Below are 25,380 nucleotides of genomic sequence, written 5' to 3' on the forward strand. Positions count from 1 at the left end.
TAATAGGAACTAATCTGGGAGTACAGACAATTAGTAAGTTGAAGGTAGACTACCAAAAGAGATATAAAAGTAAAGGAAAGATACTATTGATAGATTAATCAAAACAAAACTTAGCAGGACATTAAAATTGAGATAAAAATAACTGGAATTTTAATTATTTGGGACAGTTTTTCTGAAGCTGGGTCTAATTTTTATAAACCATGCCTGTATTTTCTACCAAATGGAGAAACACAACAACAATCTTGAGCAACCAGCGCCACCCATCTACTTCTGAAATCAAAATCCTAATTTTCTTCTATTTCAATAGCAACTGTGGAATCAGATTCCATTCAGATTTCATTGAGCCATGCCAGGTTTGGCTCATGGGTGTGGATGTGAGGCAGGGAGGAAAACTGAAGAGATGAAAGAGACATTATTACTTTATCAAGTAGAGAATGAGAAAGGCCAGTAGTATATTTTAAAGAGCATAAAAAGCAACCAAGTACTTCATAAGTGTCCCTTTCTGCAGCCTTTTCATAAGCTTCACTGGCCTGGAGGAGCAAGTCTTCCAGCTCTTGGGAAGTGTAAATGGGAGCTGAAGCATTCCCTCTGCCTGCCCCTCACCGCCTGCCCACGTGTAGTCAAATCACCAATCAACATTTCTGCCCAAGGGCAGTTTGTACTGGTGCACAAAAGGAAAACAGGGAGGGGTGAAGAGGAGGGATTGGCTAATGTTAAAGAGAGAGCTTTTCCAGGTTCTATGGTTGCTATAGTAACAGCTTCTTTTGTTTGTACATATTCAGAACAGCTGCTTCCTTTGGGTTTCCGGTGGCAGGGGATATTATAAAGGTAACTGAGAGGGGAAGAAGCACCACTCTGACCATGGAATAGTTTCCATAGTGAGATTATTTTTGTTTAACTGGGTTTAACTTTATGCTAAGGTTAAATGCGGGCTCTGAATGTTGGCAACCAGCTCTTTTTAAAAGATGAATTCCACCAAGGAAAGACCTAGGTGTTCTAGGATCTGCAAAATGTCTTATGCTAATTTGAACAAGACATCTACTTTCTATGCCCTTAAGATTCAAAGTCCTCCATTCTCATTTTACCTGATGTACATGCAAACTGTATTACAAGTTCTCTGGGAAGTATTTCTCTACAGGAGAAAAACACTCTTTACAAATACCCACAAATCTCTGTTCACCTTTCCAAGTCCTAATTAATTCCTCTAATTAGAGCTTTTTCTGGGTGCAACCATTTACAAAGGTGAAATGCTGCTTAAACACAATTTTAATGAATATTCATAAACTGACGATATTCTCTGAATTAACAGTCCTGTTGTCCACATACTGCTATTACAACCAGCCTATTTTACGGCCTTCTACAGCTCTTGGTAAGTAATATGTAAGTGATACGGACAAATACGGTTTTATTTTAAGGAACAGATGCCCTACTAACATATGTATATATGTGCATGTGTATATGTACATGTGTGTATATATATGCACATATGTACATACATATATGTATATATATTTGTGTATCTATTTATGAATCTGTAAATACATGGCATAAAGGAGAAACTCATTGGGTTAAAAATATTGAAGCCAAACATTAAAAATGGCATCTGCTAGTTGAGTAGTCAAATTTTGTAAATACATAAACTTAAGATGCAAATAAGCAAAACAGACGGAACAGATGTCCTTATAAACAAATTAATATTGTACATAGGTGTACTATCCTGTTTCTAACCCTTTGGGATTTTGGAAAAGTGCAATATGAAAGCAAAGTGATGCTCCTGTTTTTTAATTAAAATTTATTCATCATTGGCCTAACAAGGGGTTTTTAAACTTTGAATTTTTACTAAAATCCATGAAATATTTGATTGGTTTCATTTGCCAACTGCAGGTATTCAGAGGTGCTACATCCTAAGCCTCAGTTCATGCAATGATTTGCCGGAGAATTCTTATCACGGCCCGCTCATTTTATCTCTATACCGATAAAATCTGAAGGAACAGACTGATTCAAAATGGGAAGAAATCTACAGAACCCTAAAGATGTTTAGATTATGTAATTAAATACAGAATTCCTGAATAGTGCTACTGGATCTCGTATGTATATTTATTTTACTTATTTAATAATGATATTTTAGAATCCAAAGACTCTGTTCTAATTTCAGTTCATTATAAATGACTAAAGGTGAGGTTTCAGTCCAAAGACAAGCTCAAGGATTTCAGTTTCTCTGCTTTCTGACTGCTTCATTTGGGCAACTTGTCTAAACTTTCTAAGTATTAGTCTCACAAACTACAAAACAATGATATTAACACCTGTGGGACATGCTTCTGAGAGAATCAACTTAGACAAGACATATAAATTCATGAACTTTGAAACCATAAATATCATGTGATACTGCTATAATAATAATTATTATTATGAGAAAGTAACCCATTTTTATTATTTTTCATCTCATGAATTGTTTTATTGTACTTTTACCCTCTTCTTAAGTCTTTATTATCAATATGGTGATGACATTCAAATCCTTTAGTCAAATTTTCTTCCAAACTCTAGACCCAAATTTTCCCAAGGTGAGGTCAAATGCCACTTCTTCATGAAGCTTTCCTCAATTCCTTCCCCTGTATTAAGGGAGACCTATGTGGTCCTTTGACACATACATTTGGCTTTATGTCACTTTTTATGTGCGTATATTTCCAATTGCCTTCTAGATATATTATTTATTCAATTTAGGGTTCACTCTAGCAACTATTATAAAAGATTAGGATGATTACAATTTCTACAAATTTAAACAGTTTACATATGACTATATATAATTTCTGGTCTATCCATAAAGTAAGTCTAGAAGTGAAACTTACATTTCTTTTTGATCTTTTATCTGATTTCATAGCTTTGTATCTTCAAAATGTTCCTATTTGGGTATTTCATGAAGAGTTTTAAAATTATTTGTATAATGCTATATAGTTCACAAAGAAAATCATTTCTGGAATATACCCAAATGAGTAATCTTGGCTCTTAAAAACAAATATGCAAGAAAAAACAGCCCTTTTTCTTCTTAAGGACCACTGATGCTTGGGGCTAAGGTATCTGAGGATGCTAGAAGTGGCCAGTTGAAGAGGACAGGGCTATAGGCAGAAGTAGAGAAGTATAAAGAGAAGAAGAACCTGGGTCCACAATGACATAGTTGAGCTGCTGAACTGTCAACTCTGGATCTGTTCTACCTTCCAACTTTGTGTTACATAAGATAATGAATCCCTTGTTGTATAAGCCCCTTGTGATCAAGTTTTCTGTTACTCTTGTCCAAAGACATCATAAAGAATGGCACAGGAATTCAGAAAATAAGTTTGATAATAGACCATGAGATCCCAGGGAAAGAGAGGGGAGATAAAGGAAATAGAGTCACAGTGACTTTCAACATCTTATGAGCTAGGCTATACTTCTTTTGATTGGTCACTAATTTCTTCTTAATCTTTAAAATTTATCCCTATTTTATTTGAGTTAGTAAATGGGTTTCAGGTCCTTGAATCCAAACAACCCCTAAAAAGCCCCATGTGTTATCACGAATTCAATCATCATGACAAATAACCCTATAAGTAAATTATTAATATTTCCTCCATTTTAGAAATAAGAAAACTGAGAATTGCAAAGTTCATAGCCGGTAACCAGAGGAGAGTCTGAACTTGAAGCCAGGCTGTTCTTTTTCACCATACTATGTCCTTCCCATTTCATTCATTTTATTGCCTCATTATTGTCTTTTATTTACAACTTCTCCAGTAACATTAATTAATTGTCTCTTCGGCTTCTAAAAATGAAATCTTTTTTTTAACCTTTATCCTTTTTTGGTCCCAATTTAGCCAATATAGTATAGTTTCTCCTCTTCAAGTATTAATTACATCTATCTTCCTTTTTCCCCACTTCCCATTGGCCTCAATTGTTGTTAAAGTCAAGTGAGTACCAGAGAAGCCAGCCCACTTACAGCTGGAGACACATCAATCTATTTCAACCTTAAGATCCTCAAAGCTCTATTTCAATCACATAGAATCAATAGTGGAGGCCAATTAGGGCTATAATTAAACTAAATATGACCTTAAAGTTTACATCTCCAGCATTTTGCCTCCCATTTCTTTCTCCTAATTCAACAAATTCAATGCATTAAATATTCATTGTGTGTGGGTCAACGCGAAAGATACTGTCCTTGTCTTTGAGCAGCTTATACAGTGGAGGACAGAGACACATATTCAGCTCAGAGCAGAAAAGCAGAGCACCAGTTTCCACTCTTTCCATACACAGGACAAATGGATCACTACACATGGCTAACCTAATCACCTCTCTGAAGTTTTCCATCTGTCTTTTTCCTGGTAACCAACTGTCATCAAGTTTTACGTCAAATGGATCAGTTCACCTCAATCATTATAGTGACCTTTTACATACATTTATTTACAACTGTACTTGGCAAATTTTCCTACCATATCAGAATTCTTCCTAGAGCAAAGAAAAATAGCTATATTTTCTTAAATTAAATGATAACTTGTAACTGTCAAAGGATAGAGACTGTCTGTCTTCCTCTATCAAAGGAAAAGAGTCTCTGCATGGAGATAAATAACAGGTCTTGGTGCTAATAAAAATAGAAACACATGTTAAATCAATATTTCCCATATCTTAAACTGGGAATTTCTGAATCTATAATACTCACAAAATTTGACAAAAATTCATTAATTTATTCAATATACATTTATTACATAGGTATTTTAGATATAAAAACAAATAAGAAATGAGTACTGGGCTTCCAGAACAAATAAAAAATAACAAATAATTCCTTTCATACCAAGGGAAGATTTCTAAATAAATTCTTGGTGGACATTAGCTACTGTTTTCTCTGGGAACCATTATCTAGTAACTGACAAGAACAAGTTTAATCTGACAGCTCTCAATGTTCAAGAAATTATATATAATAAAGAAGATTACAGATTATATAGCTCAGTCAATATGAAACTAAAAACCCTTTGACAATTGCAGTCACAAAAAGTATCATTCTAAACCCAGTATGTCTTCGTAAGGAGCAGCAACACTTTTAGGAGCTGTGTCCAACCAACACGAACTAAAGGTGCTGGCAAATGACAGGGAAAAAAGGGGGAGTGTGAATTGTGCTAACTTATGACTCAGAAATAAAACGAAACAGAAAGCATACTGAGAAACAAACATAAATAAAAACCTCCTAAAGCAAAACCAAAAACCCAAAGGGTAGAAATGAGTCTTTTTATACCTACGAATTAATCCTTCATTTTGTAGCTACAGTTAAACTTTATCAGAATCAGTGTCATCACGGAACAATACTTAAGGTATATCAATTCTAATTATCTAATTATCAGTATTTTGTATATGTTTAAAACTTTTATTATCCATTCTGTTTATAACAAGGATAAAAGTATTTGATTAGCAGTGAAATGGCTTTCTTTGAAAACACAGTAAGAAAGAACTGTTGTTTTTTGTGGTTTTTTCCCCCTAATTAGAAAGGAAAAAGCTGAGGTATATTCTAAACGGTTGCCTACTCAAAGAATTTCATCTTGGGAAAGGTCTCATCTGAATGGCGGTATTTGCAGCTGTTTTGCAACACTTATCCTATATGTAAAGTGCGCAACCTCAGGTTTCTTTTAACTTAGAGCCATAAGATTTAGGGCCTCGGTTACCACGAGCAAGCCTGTTTCCAAGATGGATTGGCAACTGGATGCTCTAGGCTTGTCTGTAATGAGAAGTCAGGTAATAAGGAGATTCCTTTAAACACAAACCTAATAGAATACTGCCTTCATACCAACCTGCCTATTGGAGAAAACTTGGGTACCAAAATATATTTTATTTATTTATTTATTTATTTTAAAGATTCTATGTATTTATTTGACAGAGAGAGAAAGAGCACAAGCAGAGGGAGCAGGCAAAGGGAGAGGGAGACACAGGCTCCCAGCTAAGCAAGGAGCCAGATACGGTACTCGATCTCAGAACCCTGGGATCATGACCTGAGCTGAAGGCAGACACTTAAATGACTGAGCCACCCAGGTGTCCCCAAAATATGTTTTTAAAAATTATGTGTAGTTCTACTAGCCTGAGATGAATGCTACAAATATTTTGGTGTCTCTTCCAGTTTCCTTGTTTCTGAATGTGTATACAACTACATTTACATATAGCTTTAGAATAATTTTTGTAACATTACCTCAATGGCATTTAACAATGATATTGATTTTTTGTTTCTAATTTTTGAACATTTAAATTATCACCAGGCTTGATTTGTATAAATATACCAGTGATAAGCAGCCTTGTACACAAATTTATGCCACCCTTGAGATAGTTTTCTTAGCATATAATTTTTGAAAGCGAAATTAATGAATATTTTTTAAGATTTTATTTATTTCCTTAAGAGAGAGAGCATGCACAAGCAGGGGGAAGGGCAGAGAGAGAGGGAGAAAGAGACTCCCCACTGAGCACGGAGCCCTAGGACACAGACACGACACGGGGTTTGATCCCAGGAGGTTGGATCCCAGGACCATGACCTGAGCCCTGGGATCATAACCTGAGCCAAGGCAGACGCTTAACCAGCTGAGCCACCCAGGCACCCCAAATATTTTAAAGAATTCAGAGATATATCACCATATTCTTTGCTAGAAATACACTGCTCTCCTACTTTATATATCCTCTACAACAGAGAGTTACCATTTTTTTAAATGTACTAGTTTAGTTAAAAAAGAAAATCTGTGTTAGTTTTTCTTTGATTAATAGTAAGTCTAATGTCAATTTGAACTATCTTGTACTTTTCATTTCATTGTCTTTTACATAATGTTTTGAGTTTTTGAGATTAAATTGTCATTAGGATTTGCTCTTTGTTGCACAAAAGGCTTTCCTCTTATTGTCTACTATGCTTTCCTTTCTACTCACATATTATCCTTTGAGAAGGCATTGAAAATATGTGGTTCTGGGCTAAAGAACAGAAATTGAGTAAAAATGGTTTTTACAACAAGAGGAGCTGTCACACTGTGTAGTAAAATGGATATAAATAAACTGGCTATTAAAGGAAAAAGATTGATAAGGAAAAAGGAGAAAAGAAGAGAATATAGAGATGTAGAACCAGGGAGAGGAACAGCAGAAAATAAAACATTTTTAGGAAAAAAAAGTTAAACTTCTTTAGCCATCCATTTGCATTGTATAAGTTAATGCTGACCTTCCCGGTATCTATTAATTTACTGCTATACGACTCCATTCTCTTATTATTTTTTTAACTACTACTGGAAAGTGTTAAAATATCAGTAGTGGTATAAGTTAATATACACTTGCTTTATATTGTAGGAAATAAAGTGCAGAGTTGGAGCTGATTTCAAATGGAGTTCAAGAGGGCTAGAGCCAAAGTGCCTAGGCATAGGCTTGGCATAGGCTTGGCTTTGCTCTGTACTGGCTCTGTATCCTTGGACAAATTATTTAACCTTTCCATGCCTGATTTTCCCATAGGACTGTTGTGAAGATTTCATACTGAACACATGGAATATACATCAAACAATGCTTGGCTAATGATAAATACTTGACACATACTGGCTGTCAATTATTAGTAAGGCTGGGAATCCTAGCAAAATAAGCTATGAACTCGGTGTTAACATTTATTGAGCACACACTACTTTTCAGGTCCTGTGAGAAGTGCTAGGAAAATAACTGCTACTTTCCTAATGAACCTGCTCCCATAACCTCTGGAGGGGAGTCTTACTGTAGGTATCACATGAGCGCAACCCAAGTGCTCACCCTCCTATCTATGGAGGCCAATCCACTGATTAACTCAAATGATCTGAGCCAAATCAGCTCCTCTCTGGGAAGTGTAATTAAAATACTGAAAGACTGAGCCAATTATCTTTGAGTGATGAATTGAAAGGATATATTGATTTAAAGACTGCATTTGGGGCCAAATACAAGTGAAAAATGCCAGTAGGAGGGGTGGGGAGACAGAGAGGGAGAGAGTCAAGACAGAGAAGCAGAGGAGAGAGAGGAACAGAGAAAAGAAAGACAGTTGCATTGCAGAGGGTGGATCGGAAGAGAGAAGAGAAAGACGAGAGGACAGGAGACAATGTAGCCTCTGAAGGAGAAAGAGTAACTCAGTCCTGGACTTAACAATTCCTCACTTCCTTTCCATGGGATATGATTGTACTTCACTTCATGATCTTGGATAGCAATGAGTTGGCTCTCATCCTTATCATATCTGCTACCGTTCCACTCCCATTTCTACTTGAGATGTCAAGGTGTGGTTTTTTCATTCCTCAAAGAACTTTAACTAAAGCCATGCACAGGGGTGCCTGTATCCCTCAGTCCATTGAGCATCTGCCTTTGGCTCAGGTCATGATCTCAGTGTCCTGGGATCAAGCCCCCGTGTCATTGGGCTCCCTGCTCAGTGGGGAGCCTGCTTCTCCCTCTGCCCCCTCACCTCAATTTGTGCTCTCTCTCTCTCTCAAATAAATAAATAAATAAAACTTTTAATAAAAATCGGTGCACGGTAGAGAAACATGAAGTAACTTCCTGACTTGGGGAAAGTATGGACACAGGATGAACTATTCTATAAGAAGTTTTCTCTATGAACACACTCTCTCCAACAATTATTATTTTCTTTCTCTCTCTCCCTGTTCTAAATGCTCTGTTGTTGAAGTTGGAGTTGGTATTTGGACCCTGGCGTCCTCACCATCCCAGGCCCCGTACATATAGGATGAATGAGGTATCATATAAGGGGGTTCTGGAATCTTTAACATTTTTCTGCTGTTTACTAAACAAGTATCACCAACAGAGTACTCTTCCAGGGGCGTGAAAAGTGGGAGAGTAAATGTTGAAGTTGAGACTAATCTGTGTTGAATATGTTTTACATAAATTAAGCATTATGCTAAATACTTTATATATACTAACTATATTATCTCATTTTATTCTCCAGCAATCTTGTGAGGTTTGTATCATCATTTTGCAAAGAAGTAAACTGACACTTAAGAAACCGAAGCAACTTGTCAATGACCTTAAGGCCAGTAGCAGACCCAAGGTTTTAACCAGAGCTAATAAGACACATAGCTCCGAGTAAATTCTCAACAGGATGTCATAGAGAAAACGGTACCAGGTACTTTATTTTGATCTCTCATGTGAAACAGGATAGACTAGTGACATAAACTGAATTAACATTAATTATATTATCCTGCTGAATGTACTACTGAGTTGACGCAGATTTTAAAACTTGATTTTTCTAAGACTGGTTATTGTTATTTGTCAAAATGTTTTAAAGGACTACCTTTGGCCTATGTAATGACCCTTTTTGATACGTATTAGGTAAATGAATCATTAACTATAAACCCAATGTGCGCATTAAGCAAGATTGGAAATAAAGAGTTTGGCAGTAAGCTTAACCTACTGCAAACTGCTTAAAAGGATAAACCAAAATGCATGAAAGACAGCAATGTACATGTACAGCAAGACCGAATGCTCAGTGAGTCACCAGAGTACCCATCAAGGTGAAATCATGCTGCAAGTTAAATCATGTTTGCATGAGAGATAAAAAATTAGCAACCAAATAAATACCAATGTCAGTGGTGTGGGAAAACACCAGAATGCAGAACAACTGAAAATACATGAAACAGAAGAGGATACATGTCAAAAGAGACACAGTAAAAGAAGATTAACAAAAAATAATATTTTTGAGGGAAATCTGATATCAAAATGGATGCGGATAAACCCTGCTTTGCTTTGCTTCAGAACAGTCTCAGGCATTCAACGTTTTTCTATTCACACGTATAATTGTAAGAAAGAGTTTTAAGAATAAACTAATGCTATGAGTAAACATTTACTCCCTACTCTTAATGTTTCCATGCAGAGAACTTTTGCTAACTTGACACTCTTGGCCTTTCACCCCTCTCTTAAGAAGCAATGCTTAAGGTTCAATTTAACAAAAAGTATTATAAGGTCTATTTACTTGCCACCTAAGCCGAACTCGCCAAACCTAGTTTTCACTGGTAATAAAATTGACCCAGCGATTTGACCCCTGCATCTGAGTCTCAATTAGTTTCTAAATCAGGTAGAAAGGAAAAAATATTCTTTTTTACTTCCTAAAAGTTCAATAGCTAAGACAGATTATATGGGTGTGTATGTGTATGTTGCAGCTATAATATCTTACAAATCTTTAAACTGTACATCATGGCCACTCATGTACGCATAAGGCCTATTCACTGACAATTACTATAAAAAAATTTCTTTTGCTTTACTTAATTTTGATTTTGGTGTTTGAATCATGGGTAGTATATAAAAAGCATTTAACGATCAGTAAGGATTAGGAAGGCAAAGAGAGGAAAAAAATCAACTGGAGGAATTCTTGGGTGACTAGGTAAGTGGCCATGCCAATCTCATTATGCCCTGGAATAGCTGTAGAAAGACAGATGGTGAGGTTGAAATATTTATTAAAAATAAAAATAAATGCGAAGTCAAAGTACTAAGTTTTCAGAAGAGAATAATCTGATCATATCTTCTAATTCCATTAAAATCATACCAATTTCAACAAATAATTCTGTAATGCTAATGAATCATTTAAATTTATTCTTCAATGCCAAGGAAATTGATGTTATGCTAGAAAGTTTCCTACTTGGGCATGTACATGACAAATTGTCTGTCTATTAAGTATAAAAAAAGATGATTGAATAATAAGAAGAAATAGGCCAAAGTCAAGTAAACGGCTCACTTTTGACACAAATGAAAATGAAATCTACTTTAATGTAATGCAATACATGTTATCATGGCCTAATTTCCATAGTATTTTGAAATATAATAACTTTATACACAATAATAACAATAACCTAATATTGCCACAATTATCTAATATGTCTCAAGCACAATGCTAAATGCAGAACATCTCATTTTGACCTTACCGAAAACCATCATTTTTCTTATTTCACAGATAAGGAAACAGGCTGAGAAAGGTCATTTCTCAATGTCACACTTGTACAGTTGGGAGAGTTGGGACTCAAACCCAGGTCCCTCAGATCTCAGGTCTATGTTCTTAGCACTATGTCACATTTAATGCATTGTACACTTCTTTTTTTTATGGTTTATTTATTTATTTGAGAGAGAGAGAGAGAGCAGTGGGGAGGGGAAAAGGCAGAGAGAATCTTAAGTGGTCTCTGAATTGAATGTGGAGCCCTACGTAGGGCTTGAGATGGGGCTCGATCTCATGACCTTGAGATCATGACCCTGAGATCATGCCCTGAGCTGAAAGCAGGAGTTGGACGCTCAACCAACTGTGCCATCCAGGAGCCCCAATGCATTGCACACTTCTAAAATAAATTTCTCCATCATTCCCTCTGTTTGCCTTTTGACTTCCCCATTTGTGCACTCATTCACCTGGCTCCTTTGGATCAGCCTTAATGTTGTCCCACAATTGCATTCCATCAACCCACAAGTCCACATCTATCCTCTGCCTCCTGTCCCACCTTGGGAGGCTCCCATCACTTCTTCCTTGCAACAGCAGCAGAATTGCTTATATGTCCATCCTGCATGAACAGCCACATTAATCTTGTTCCTACATATACCATTAATATGTTCCACAGAATCCATTTCATTTTGCTGACAACTTTTAACAACTCTTTTTTCCCTAATAAGGAAAGACAAACTATATGGGATAGGCAGACTTTTTCCTGTAAAGGGCCAGCTAGGAAATATTTTAGGCTTATGAATCACGTGGTCTCTTGGGACTACTCAATTCAGTCAATATAGTTTAAAAGCAGCCAGAGACAATATGTTAATGTGATCCACAGACTCACATAAGTGAGTGTGGTCCTATTCCAATAAAATTATACTTAGGAAAACAGACAGTGGGCCAGATTTGGCTCACAGACTATATAATCTAGCAACCTCTGGTATAGGATAAAATAAAAAGAACTTTCACATGTTCTTCATGGCCTTTATAAATTACTAAACAACATAAAATAAATACTGTTAATGAAACATGTAATTCAGCAAGTCAAAGAGCTCACTGCCCCTACTCCACAGCTTTTCTTTAAGGATCAAATGTCATGAAAGAATTATGTAGACAAAACAGTCACTTTCTCCCTGTTCTATCCACCCCACCCCACCCCGCAAACACATTCTGCAATCTTGCTTCTTTCACACCCACTAATGTTGGCAACACTAAGAGTTTTGTAGTTAGAACTGAGTTCATATTCCAGCTTATTAGCTGTTTTGACCTGGGGTAATATATTTAACATCTTTGATTCTAGGTCTTTTCATGTGTAAAATGAATATAGTAATATTACTGCTATAGCAAAGATTGAAATAAACAGTCACATAAAATGTAAAATAACATAGCCACATTGCAGATGATAATGAATGTCACACTTCCTTTTCATAACCCTTGCTAAAGTCACCATTAACAAATCTAATCAACAGTTTATGGGCTTTTTTTAAACTTGATTTTTCTGATTCAACAATGTTCATCACTCTTCCTTTGAAGGCTTTCCTCCCTCATCTTCGACAGCAATAACAAACTCCTTCACCTCCTATCACTCTGCTCTTTTTCAGTCCTTTTGGCTAGCTCTCATTTCTCTGCTTTAACTCTCAATAGATCCTCCTGCCCAAAGTGGGCTTTCTCTTGATTTTCTTAGGTCTGGCTCCTTCCTGCCATATGGATCTTAGCCATCACCTTCCAGAGAGGCTTTTATGATCATCTGACCCATATTAGCCCTACCTTACTCTTGCTCGCATTTAACGTCTTTTGACTCTCTGTATAACCCTTGTCACTAACTGATATTTCCTTCTGGGTTTTATTTGTTTGTTTATTATCTCCCTCCACCACAATGTAAACTTCAAGCACCCATTCATCACCACGTCTCAAGCACTTAGAACAGTACCTGGCACACAGCAGGTGCTCAATAAGCATTCATAGAATTGAATTGGATTGACATTATATTCCCCTGGAGTCTGCCCTTAGCCCACATCTCCTCTAACTATACAAGATCTCCCTCAGCTAAATGACCTATTACCAGAACTCTGCGTACAAAAACTATTCCAAACATGAACCGTTTCTTCCCTCCCCTGCCCCCAAAGTCCCACTTCCTTGGCTCCCTACTTTTCTCCCTTGACTTTAACTGCTGGCATAATTATTTTACTGTTATAAATCTGAACTCTGAACATCTTGGGTGAACATCCTTCAGTGGTTCCTCACTGCTTGCAGAACAGAATTTAGGTTCCTAAATTTATCAGATAAGATCTGTCCCTTGCTTCACTTTCCAGTGTTATTTCTTACCACTTCTCCAAATAAAAATATTAACAGTTTGATAAACTTTGACTTACTACTGTGAATACAAAGATGGGAAAAAACAGAGACCCTTCCTTCCCACAAAAAAGAAGCTTTGTAGGAAAAAATACTAAATCCCAATAAATTAAATGAGAAGAGAGTTTTTCTTTATTGGGAGCCTGTTTGTTTCTTAGAACTGATCTCAATACTCCATATGTGTATTTTTTCATCAAATCTTTATTGCAAGGAGATGATTATTATGTTATTTATCTGATGAAGAAACTTAAGTTCTTCAGGGTCACAGATTTTTACCTGCTTTATTCACTTCTGTTTTCCCAGCGTATTAAACTGTAGTGGGCACATGAGAGATTTTCCATAAATATTTTTTTTATTAAATGAAGAATTAGAGAAACTAATTAATTTGTCAGTATTACATGATCAACAAGCAACATGTTGGGGTAACAGTTTTACTTCAGACCCTTTATTTCATATAATCATATACTACGAGGGTTGGGACTCTGTTTTTCATCATCTTGTTGTCCGTATTCATAGAACTTGGCACAGCGCAAGTAACCAGAAAATATTCTCAAATAAATAAACTCACAAGATTCTTCTCTACATAGAATATATATCAAAAAAATTATTTTATAACACAATCTAAAATTCTTCTTTCAAAATTATTAAATTCTGTAAATGGATCTATAGAGAACAAATGGATACAATAAATGGATACATTTATTTATGTCATGTAAAACTGATATTTTAGATATTCACATTTCAAATAAATATATATGCTATTAGATATCACTGCCCAACATGATAATCTGAGATAGACATGACCCTTAGACATGACCCTTATGTCTATTACAGAAGATTTATCCATGGGGTATGTGTATTTACTACTCTGCCAGTTTTGACTCCATTATCCTGACACCTTATCAGAGAGAGAAGCCCACTATTTTTTCTGTTTCTGGAGGATTCAGCTTCCTCAGTAATTCAACTCAAATTTTAGTGCAACTCAGAAATTACTGATGTCTTCATGACTTATGTCAACTCGTTTTATTTTACAATTCACTGTGTTTTATTTTGCTGATGAATCCAAAAGTCATTTTGTTTCCTTTTTCCCTCTACTAATCACTAACCCATCCCAACCCATAGTTATTTATAGCATCCCAACTGTTTTGGGTTCATGATGCCACCTGGTGGCAGAAAACTGTCTGAACCAACCACGTTCCTCCAAGGTCTCTTCATTCTTAGAGAAATTTTGCATAACCCAGTGTCATTGTTTCCCTCTTTTCTTCTTTCTATATCTTACTTGCACCATAAATAATTTCTTTCTCATATATCCTTTTGAACCCTCTTCGTCTTCCCCTCTCAATTGCCTCCATTTCTTCACAGTATCTGTTTTCTCCTTCCCTCTGTTGCAGTTGAGCTTTTTAAACAAAATCTTTCTGGCCAATGATTGATTAGCATATCAAGAGTTGGTGGTATAAATGTATCTAAGAATATGGAGAATACGAAGTCAAACTATGTGCTTATGAATTCATTCTGATAAGAAAGAGCAAAAAATGTCTCTCTCTCTTCATTCCCTGTTCCCAGAAAAGTAATTCTCTTCCCTAGAGATATTAACAGTCAGTGGAACTTCATGGACATATACATAGAAATATTATTTTCCTCCACAAAAATAATAGCTTATCATTCAGACCTTTCTAGGCTTTCTTTCATTTCCACAATAAATATTTTAGTGATGTTTTCACAGAAGTACACAAAGAGCTGCCACACTCCTTTTAAGTGCTGTGTAGTATTCCACTGTGTGGTTGTGCCTCATGCATGTGACAAGTTCTTCATGGGGGATTTTTAGTTCAGTGGGTTTTTTCCCCTAATCTTTTGCTACTACAAAAATTGATGCATTGTACCAGTGCTAGGGTAGTTCAATGAAGACTTAGAGTCACTGAGTCCTAAAGGGAGGGGCAAAAAATATTAAAATTTTGAGATGAAATAAAGATAAAAAATTGGTACCTTTTTCAGGTTGTGGCATAACCCATAAGTTTTGTGACAGTGTCCAGACACAACTTGCAGACTCTGTAAAACCATTCTTGTCTATACCCTTATCCCAATGGAACTAACTTTTCTCAAGCATAAAGAAATGTGGTCTCCATTTCTAACCTTACATCTCTGTTAAAGGTTTTGGAGTTCCAAACAATTGACTTACAATTTTGGGGAGAGAATGTATTTGTAAGGATAAGATTTCCTGCAGAAGACATTATTTCAACTAATTAGCAAACTAAAAATCTTATAAATTCACAATGTGAAAAATGTACTGCCTCACATTAATAGAGTTGTTTCCTTTTCAGAAGAAGCAGCTGTTAGAATAGATAACAGTTACATATAAGGACTGTAATAAACTGGTATGATGATGTTATATATTCTATTACCTTCACTGTTCAATCAATTTAAGGGATAATTCAATAGAGATTATATCATATGTTTAAACATCCAAACACGTACATTTACACTCTTAATCTGTATATTGTAGACTCAGAATTTTATAGCTAAAAAGGACATTAAAGATATTCTCTTTTTATACTTGAGGAGACAGACAACAAGAAAGATAACGTATTATATACAAGGCATATATCCACACTTATTAATAGTAATATTAATAATAACATGGATTCAACGTGTGCTGTCTTTGGCATTGTACTAAATCTTTTCTGTGTATTCACTCATCTATCCCCATAAAGATAGAATCCATTATTATCTATTATTATTTAAACAGGTGGAGGCTTAGGGAAATAAAAAGATTTCACAAAGTGAGGCTGCAGTAAGCGGTAAGGCAAGAGACTGAATTTGGGTTGCTTATTAATCCTAATTTGCGTATTTATTAAGTCCCTATGTTTATTAACTAAATCCATATGTTTATGAACACTCAACATTACTTATGCATACTCTCCTGACCTAGGTGGATGGAAACAGTTAAAAATGGCAAGAAAGGATGAGGAAAATAAAAATTGGATTGAAAGTGGGAAAAATGAAGATAGTGGAAGGGAGGAGAGCAGTGGGGTAATAAAAATGCTTTAGGATTTAGCTATATATAATTTTCTGTCGAATGCACTTTTTGAACATAAGGTCCTTAAAGATTAGTGGCTACACAGTCAAACGTAAGAAATCAACAGGTAAATCTAGACAATTGGTTTTGAACTGTTCTTCCCCTATGTCTTGAAGGTGAGCTTTTAAAATTTCAGGGGGGTCAGTTGGAAGAATGACTAATTCAGGGCTTTGAGAGGACAGCGAATTTATTACCATGACTGAGAAAATTCATTTATGAGTAGCTGTTTCAAAAACCTGCGAAGGGAGAAATTTAGATAGCCTAGTAAATTCAACAAATATTCATTTATGTTGAAAGTCTCATCATCTCAGTGAGATGAAAGTCAGAATGAAAAACTAGCTGGAATTTAGATTTTTCTAGCGTTATTAATTTTGGAATATGGGGTCAAAATTTACTCTCTGCACTCATAACACAAAACCCCTGCACCAGCCTTATGAATAGGCCAAACAATTTTATGACTCTGATTATTTCACTACACAAGTTCAACAAATACTCATGGGGTTACTACTGGCTTATATGTTCATCATGTCACAGCAGTAAATAAAAAATAAAAACACTTTGGCCCTCATGGAGCTTACATTCTAGTGTAGGAGAAGAGATAGCATGCAAAATTCATATGGAATATATAAATATAGAAGATATATATATAGATACAGATATAGATATGGAATATATGAAATATATAGTTTGTTAGATAACAATAAATGGGAAAAAATAAATCAGAAAGATAAACAGGGAGTCAGGGGTACAGTTTTCAATAAAATAGTCAAAAAAAGATTTTCTGAGGAGTTGACATTTGAAGAAAGACCAGAAAGAGGTGATGGTATGAGATACGTGGATTATTTTGGAAAAAAGCATTTTGGGAACAGCAAAGTGCAGGAATTAAGGCATGAGTATGCCTAATATATTTTTAAAATTTCATCCATTCATTTGACAGAAAGAGAGAGAGCACAAGCAGGGGGAGAGGGATAGGGAGAAGCAGGCTCCCCACTGAGCAGTGTGCCCGACACGGAGCTCAATCCCAGGACCCCAGGATCATGACATGAGCCAAAGGCAGACACTCAACCAACTGAGCCACCCAGGCGTCCTGAGCATATCAAATATTTTCAAGGAAACCTGAGGGAGCCAGCCAAAGTAACTGGAGCTGAAGAAGGGGGAGAGGTAAGGCTGGAAGTCAGATCAGACAGGACATGTGGAGTTAATCTTCAAAACCTTTTAGGTCATTGTAAGGACTTTGGCTTTCCCATCGAGGAAAAAACAAGGCCACTGGAGAGATTTAATGAAGAAAACATCCAAGTAGTCAGAACAGCAATATTCCAAGTGTTTCTGTTACATTATTCTGAGAAGAGAATAAAAAATAGCTTCAGAAGAAGACTAAAAAGCACTCGCCATGGCCAGCAATGGAATGGGCATCCATAGCATGTACTATGGAACATGTAATGGTTTAAACTGTGTATCTAGTTAGGCTGGAAACCATGTTTCCAAACTCCCCTTCCATGTATGATTGCCAAATGTGTTGACCAGAAGGGAAGCTTGGGTGAGATTTGGAAGGCGAAAGTGGAGTAGTCCAGTAGTCGTTACTGTGAGGGTCACCATCGTCAGATGCTGTGATAGACAGGTGCAGAGGTACCTGGCAGGTTACACCCTGTCCTAACTCTCCTCCACTCTACGTCTAGTACCGAACAATGGCCTGGGACACACCACAACTAGACACTTCACTGTGGAAATACAGAGGTGGCCACTTATCAGAGACAACATTTACCCAAAGACTCAAGCTCTGCCTTGGGCAGTCCAGCCTGGCAGCAGGAAGTGTGTAGTTTCTCAGATTGATTGCTTCTCTAATGATAGAACTAGCGTTTTTGAACTTCACTTCCACGGCTCCTCCCACAATTGTACAAGGTCTAATTTCTTTGAGAAATTCCTTATCCCTTAGCACTCATTAGTGACCACTCAATAGTGGACTTTCCTGATTCAGCCCATTTACAGAAAACCATCAGTTTGCTTCAACATTTGATAAACTTAGCAATAATTGGCAAGTTTTGGAAAATTGTAAAATAAACGTAAGTCCTGTGACTTAGGTCATGATGTTTTGAGGTATTTTCAGGAAGGCTTTATTGTAGCAGACAGAAAAGTGATTTTATAGCCTGATCCAAGGTTTAAGAATAACATCTAATCCCCACTTCTGCCTCTGAATACTGTCAATTTGGAAAATGAGAGCAGATGTTGACAGAGATGTATTTGCCAGTCTGATGCCTCAGCAAACACTCTTAAGGAAAGACAACGTGAGGCCAGCAAACACTCTTAAGGAAAGACAACGTGAGACTAGATTGAATAAATATCCTCTTTTAAATTTATCCTTCCAATTCTTTTAGCTGTATCCCCCAAAGTTGACATCTCTAAAATGATGCATACAAAAAGGTGTTGCCATTAAAACTCAGCAGAAGCTATACTTTAATACCACAGCTTCGAACATAAGATACCCACATAAAAGAGAATTTTTCTGCATGTTTTAGTTTGAAATGTAAATGATGTCTAACTTATTCATCAGTAATTCCAGACTTCAGATTTTTTCCTTTCTAAATGTATTGCGTGCATTCTAGTTACAGCTCAAAGTGCTAATAACTATGTCTGAGTAAAACATATGTTGATATCCTTTGAAAAGAAACTGAGTTTGAGGAATTCCCTTGATTTTTATTCAAGCAAAACTCCCATTTAATCTCAATTTACATTGTTTCTATCATTTGGATTTGTTGAAATGCAGACTGCCTGTAGAGAGCAGTGGAAGTCTTCAGCAAATTAAGATTAAAAAAAAAAAGATTTAGATGTTACTTGATACTATTGATACAAAGTCAACAAGAATCGATTGAGCTAATATATATTATAGATTCTCTATTCTCTATTACAGATTCCCTAATATATATTATAGATTCTCTATTATAGATTCTCTATTCATTTTATTCATTGCTGATGAATAAGTCAGATATTCATTTACATTTCAAACTGAAATATGCAGAAAAATTATAGATTCTCTATTACATTGTTTTATTTAATCCTCCTAACTATTCTGTGGTTGGTTTTACAGAGTGTGGAGATTCTGAGAGATTAAATAGTTTGCCCATATTCTTAGCACCAGTGAGTGGCAGAGCTACTAGGCGGACCCTGGCATATTAACTACAGATCAGCGTTCCTTCCTTCAATCTCTGTAATGTTAGGTATGGAAATAATAATACTGACCCCAATATTTTATTTATTTCTCATTACACCCTAACCGGGATGTGTTAATTCTCCTATTGTCAATTACATAGCCATTGATTTGAGCACTGAAGAATTAACTTTTAGTTGAGTGGTTTTGTGCTTAATTTTATTTAAATATTTCCATCAAGTAGTAGAAAGAGCTTAAAGCCTGAGGACACCAGAGCCACTGCTTTGCAAACATGGCAACATCAGGCAAATGACTCTCTGAGCATCATTGTTTTCATCCACAAAAATAGCAGGCGGATCACCTTACCCCCAAGATTGCAGTGACGGGTCAAATGCAGTCAGGTATTCCATAAAGGTTAGATTCCCTTCCTTTCCTAAAGACTCCACAGGCAGAATTAGTTGGGATACATTGTTGTTTTGGATAACTTCAGCACGTACATAAGGAAAAAAGGAATCTTTGACAAAATTGTCCTGTACTACCAACAGTGATATTTCAGAAGCTTTTAATTTAGAATAGAGTTAAGTCTGGACCAGTGGAATATAATGTTTTTTAACTGCGGGTTAGCCTCCACAGCACTGTGATCAGCCCACAAAAGGAGGAAAGGGGGATGAGGAGAGCTGCTGAGGTGGTTTAGGAGAGAGTCATAGTCTCCTAGACTTCTTCCAACTGTTGCTCTCAGTCTACCAGTAACAGCTGACACGGGCCCAATAAGTATGGGCCCTGCTATTCAGAGTTGGTACTATTTCCTAATCTTTTTATTTTTAAAGCCCATCTAAAATATTGTCATTTAGACATATATTTCACTTTTGAAAGAAAATATTAGCTTGTCATGAAACAGCATAAACCATGAACCATCAGTGTTTTTAAGCACTATGAATCACACTTAGCCTAAGATAAATACACCAGTTAGTAACATTTGTTCCTAAGATGGATGGACTTAAATATAACACTTTAATAAAACCCACACTTTTCTGTTAACTTCTTAACCTATCATTGCAGCTCTTGTTTCTTGTGATAATTTTTAGTATATCACCATCACTTATTTTTTTACATCAAAAGTTTTTCAACATTTCACTGTTTTATTGATTTATGATCATAATTTGCTATTGGTTAGTTACCCTGACTTACTTCACTGCAGTTTTTGCAGTCACTTAAATCTGACTTTCTAGACATTAAAGTAAGTGAGTTAAAAAGGAAGCCTTTCTGTATTTTGGATTTCTCTGGCTTCCAATACTATTTCCCATTCAGGGTGCATGTGGAGTTTTTGCTTGTTTGTTTTGTCGGGGGAGCAGGAGTGGGTGGGATTTTTGTTTTAGTTGTTGCTTTTGTTTATTGGTTGTTGAGTTGTTTGGTTCTTTTGGACAACTCTCTCAAGAAAGAGTCTGAGACCAGTGCTGATTAGAATTTAGAACCCCCTGAATATGAAGATTGATATGTGACTGTACCACTTTACTTGGGCTATTAATTTTCCAATAATTTAATGAGCTCCCCTTTTTAATGGTTCTGAAAACCTCTACTAAAGCTAGCAATATGAGCCAATATTCACAGGATACTTACTACGTGCTGGGTACTATTCTATGAGCTTGACATCTATCAACTCCTCCTTACAACAACCCCAGCAGATAGGCACTATTACCTCCATTTAATAGATGAAAGAACAGGCCTAAAGCTAAGTCACCTGTGCAAAGGCACACAAGGATGCAAAATCCGAAGTGGTCCCAGAGCCGGGATTTGGCCCCTGGAAGTGTGGCTTCAGAATTCTCATATTTCTAGTAGAAGCAAAACAAGTTTAAAAATGCATGAAGTTTGATAGATTGAGTAAAAGTTAGTATAATGTCTTTGAAAGTGCTTTAAAAAATTAAGTATATTTGAAATAAAGTATTTTTGAATAATGTTTTTATTTTAAGCAAGAATTCTGAATATAAGCTACTGTCCAACACAAGCACATTTGAATTTATCAGGCAAAGAGTGTGTTAATTTTGAGAATTATCTAAATGTTCAACTCTTTGATCTGAATGATTAAAAAATTTTACTTGTTTCTCATATCTCAGAACTTTGCAGGAATATTTTTAGAAATTAAAAAAAAATAATGTTTATCCTGGATGGAAATTTTATGGTAAAATAAGGAAATAAAGATAGATGGATGGATGGATAGCTAGCTAGCAAAGGAAAGAAGGAAGGAAGGGAGGGAGGAAGGGAGAAAGGAAGGGAGGGAGGAAGGAAAGACCAGGAAGGGGGAGGAAGGAATTTGACCATTTATGTGTCAGGGTTATTCAGAAGTATCATATACCTAATGTCTGATATATGTGCATGCAAAATCACTTCCTGTTCTTTGCCTATAAACAACAAGTAACTGCAGAAAATATCACCTCTCCCCTCCTCAAACACAACTCCACTCATTGCTGGTCTAGAAAGACTGTGAGAAAAACCAGAGAAAAAGTTATAGCTGTGGCTTCTGTACATACACTGTGGCCCTCATACAATAATTGTCAGAGTAATGTCCACAAGTATGTAATAACCACTGTCCTTATAATGTTTTCTCCCTTTTGCAAAATCGCACACATATGCTCTTCCATACATTTATACTCTTAAGTCTTTTCCTATTGCCTATATGAGAAAAGTTTCATAGAGCTTTTTACTTGAATAAATCACCTAAAGTCATTGTACTAATTAGATTTACCAAACCAATTTTTATTGTATCATTTATATATTCCTATTATTAATACATGATAATGCCTTTCAAAAAGCCTAACTTCAAACTACAGTATGATTTAAGTCTTAGAAGAATTTGACACAGAAAAATGACCTTATTAATATGTATAGAAACACATTAATTTTATTTCTTGATATTCTGTGGTTTTAATAGTTTAAAAAGTTCTGATTCATGACCTTGAGTAAAATACATATCAGAGGTAGTGAAATTACACTTTGTAGTTGTTTTCTTTTTAAGTTATTCATTGCACTTTTAGCTATTTTGTCCAGTTAGTGATTAAGAACATGCTTTGTTTTTAAATCATTAAAATGAATAAGTAACCAAAAAATCTATATTCTTGGGCAGTGAACTCATTTCATAGATAAAAAAAGGACTATTAATTAGCTTCATATTAAGGTTTGCCTTGCATAATATCAATAATTTAATATTATATGATCAGTAGATAATATAGTTATTTTCTATTAAAATCTTTTTTATCATTACAAAATTTAGTGGACAAATTGGAATGGAATTGTTTAAAACTTCACACTTTCAGGAGAGTTTCGAGATGAAGGAAAAGAAGAGAGAGGAGTAGAGAAAGAAGAGGCAGCAACAATTACAAAGAATTTAGAACACCAGTGTGTTTCAAATTTCTTGTTTGGTTCCAAGGACACCTTTTTTTTTTTCCCCAGAGGATATCCCACTCAGATGGTTAAAGTAGGGTGAAGTCAGTCCTGAGGGCAATGCCCCACCACTGGTTCCTAGCAGTTCTTGAGTCTTCAGGACCCACTTTTTGTATTCACTGATTATTAGCTCTGAAAATCTACAATTCTAAATCTAGCAAATGAGAGGAATGTCAGAGAAGCTGTACATTCTGACTGTGACACTGAAGGTTTCTCTGGTCATACTGAGATGCATTATGAAACCTCTGTAGAACAGAGACTATTTCTCATTATTTAATCTTGAGATGTGCCCAAAATAGGAGTTTATGTCTATGAGAGTCATAAACAATTTAAGATAATAGTTGTGAACACCTTGCTCTGACTGGTTCCATTTCTGCAGTGAGAGAGGAAGCATCCTAGGTCCTACCTAAGAACAAATCTAAGAGCACAAGATCATGCACGTGTTCTCTGCACAGAATCACAGACCGATGCTAGCTATTTTACTTCTGTGAAGTGCAAGAGAGAAAGAAATAAAAAAGTAAAAATGTTGTCTCAAAAAATTTTTAAAAAAGTCCTAATACAAGCAAAATCAGGCCCAAGGAACAAACAAATTGGATATTTGAAATTCTATAATAAGTTAGCTTTTTAAAAAGTTGTTCATGTATACCATGAATAACAATAAAAAAAAAAAAAAACAGAGCACAGGTACTGGAATCAGAGAGGCCAGGGTCTGAGTCTCATATCTACCACCCATCAGTGTCACAACACTGGGTGAGTCATTTAATTTTCCTAAATCTTAGTGCTCCTGTCTGTACAATGGGCATCGCCATCTGCAAGTGTTCTTGAGAGGACGGAATGTGCTAATGTACATAAGGTGCCAAGCCAAAGCACAGCATATACTAGGCAGCAAGCCCAGCACTGTTTGACAAGGAGACCTTCCCACTGATATTGAGTGAACGAGAGTCCACTGGGATTGCAGTATTTTGTCCAGTGAGATACTTAACCATCTGCCTCAGGTGAGCTTAGTGGGCTCAGAAACCTCCTAACTGATAGCAAATTTAGAGGTTTTCTCCCTGTGTAATACAGGTAATACAACTGACCCTGGTCATACATTACCCAGCTTGTCTTAGATCATATAACATACATGATGGTAAAAATAAATAAATAAATAGATAAAATATAAAATACGTGATAGTGTTTCCCATTTCTTTTTCTTTTGAAAGATTATTTATTTATTTATTTATTTATTTATTTATTTATTTATTTGACAGAGAAAGAGAGAAGCAGCAGAGGGAGAAGGAAAAACAGACTCCCTGCTGAGCAGGGAGCCAGATGCAGGGCTCGATCCCAGGACCCCGGGATCATGACCTGAGCCGAAGGCAGACGCTTAATCGACTGAGGCACCCAGGCGTCCCTCCCATTTCTTCTTCTCAGGAGAATATTTCTGAAGACAGGTACTGCCTGTGGCTCCTTACCAGTAGCAGCTATGTATAGTATACTCTATATTATGCTTAGCATGGCACGTGTGTGAACATTTAACAAACCATAGTTCCTATGTACTAGCAACTGCAGATTATCTATAAGAGAGCTGGAGCGTCAATAAAATAAGCTGTGTTCATGTTTGATAGTCATCACTTGGGACTTTAAAAAAACCATGTTTTTATTTAATCATGTTTTATTTTAAAATTTTTACTCTCTTTGTATGTAAAGTTGCAGCAGGAGATAGGATATCAGAAAATATCTCTTCCTCTGACCTGGCTTAATCTCATTTCAATCATAGAAGGTAGCCTTCCATGTGTAAAGCTCTGAGACAGGTGCCACAAGGACACATAGATATTTAGGATGCACACTCATCTGGTTGGATTATAATCTAGTTGAAGAATGGCAGGGCAATATGTCAAGTACATAATTATAAGGCATAATATGGCAGTCTCATCTATCGGAACCACAGAAGGTTGATAAATTCTAATCTTTCACAGCCTATGGCCACCAATAACTGTAGTCTTTTGCTATGAACTTGGATTTGTTCTCAAAAATTCTCAACAATGTTTCATCAGAGTCAATTATCTATTTAGCGTCCTTACACTACGATGTTGGTGAATCTCTCTGGAGGACACATAAGTCACCTAAGAGAACGGATCCATTCATTAGTAGTTATTAAGGTATCAACATATTTTATTTGAACCGAGAGGTCTAACATTACTCAGCAGAAAACAAGAGCTGTCATAGGGATGAAGAACTAACATATCTTCAGGGGCCAAGTGATTATTATAAATGAGTGTAATGGCCTGGAAGTGAAAACAAGACTGATTGGACTGGGGCTATAACAGAACAGACACAACAGGGACATTCAAATGAAACATTATCAAGAACAAAAATGAAAGCAAACTGAAGGACTCTTTGGACTATTTCTAGCCTGTGGGCCACTGTTGCATAAATGTTAATGGTATG

At 36.0% G+C, this 25,380-nt stretch overlaps 1 protein-coding gene and 1 long non-coding RNA gene across 8 annotated transcripts in view; one reads left to right on the plus strand and one right to left on the minus strand.

Annotated features, from left to right (window-relative positions):
- KCNH7 (potassium voltage-gated channel subfamily H member 7) overlaps positions 1-25,380 on the minus strand; it is a 459,439-nt gene that overhangs the window by 390,755 nt on the left and 43,304 nt on the right. The gene's annotated exons all lie outside the window — the stretch shown is intronic.
- Positions 1,896-24,223, plus strand: LOC109490383. The gene is made up of 3 exons (XR_002143713.2): positions 1,896-2,087; positions 8,933-9,109; positions 24,201-24,223. It is a non-coding gene; the product is annotated as an uncharacterized LOC109490383 (long non-coding RNA).

Source organism: Ailuropoda melanoleuca, chromosome 2 (assembly GCF_002007445.2).
Source record: "Ailuropoda melanoleuca isolate Jingjing chromosome 2, ASM200744v2, whole genome shotgun sequence".
NCBI classification, from domain to species: domain Eukaryota; kingdom Metazoa; phylum Chordata; class Mammalia; order Carnivora; family Ursidae; genus Ailuropoda; species Ailuropoda melanoleuca.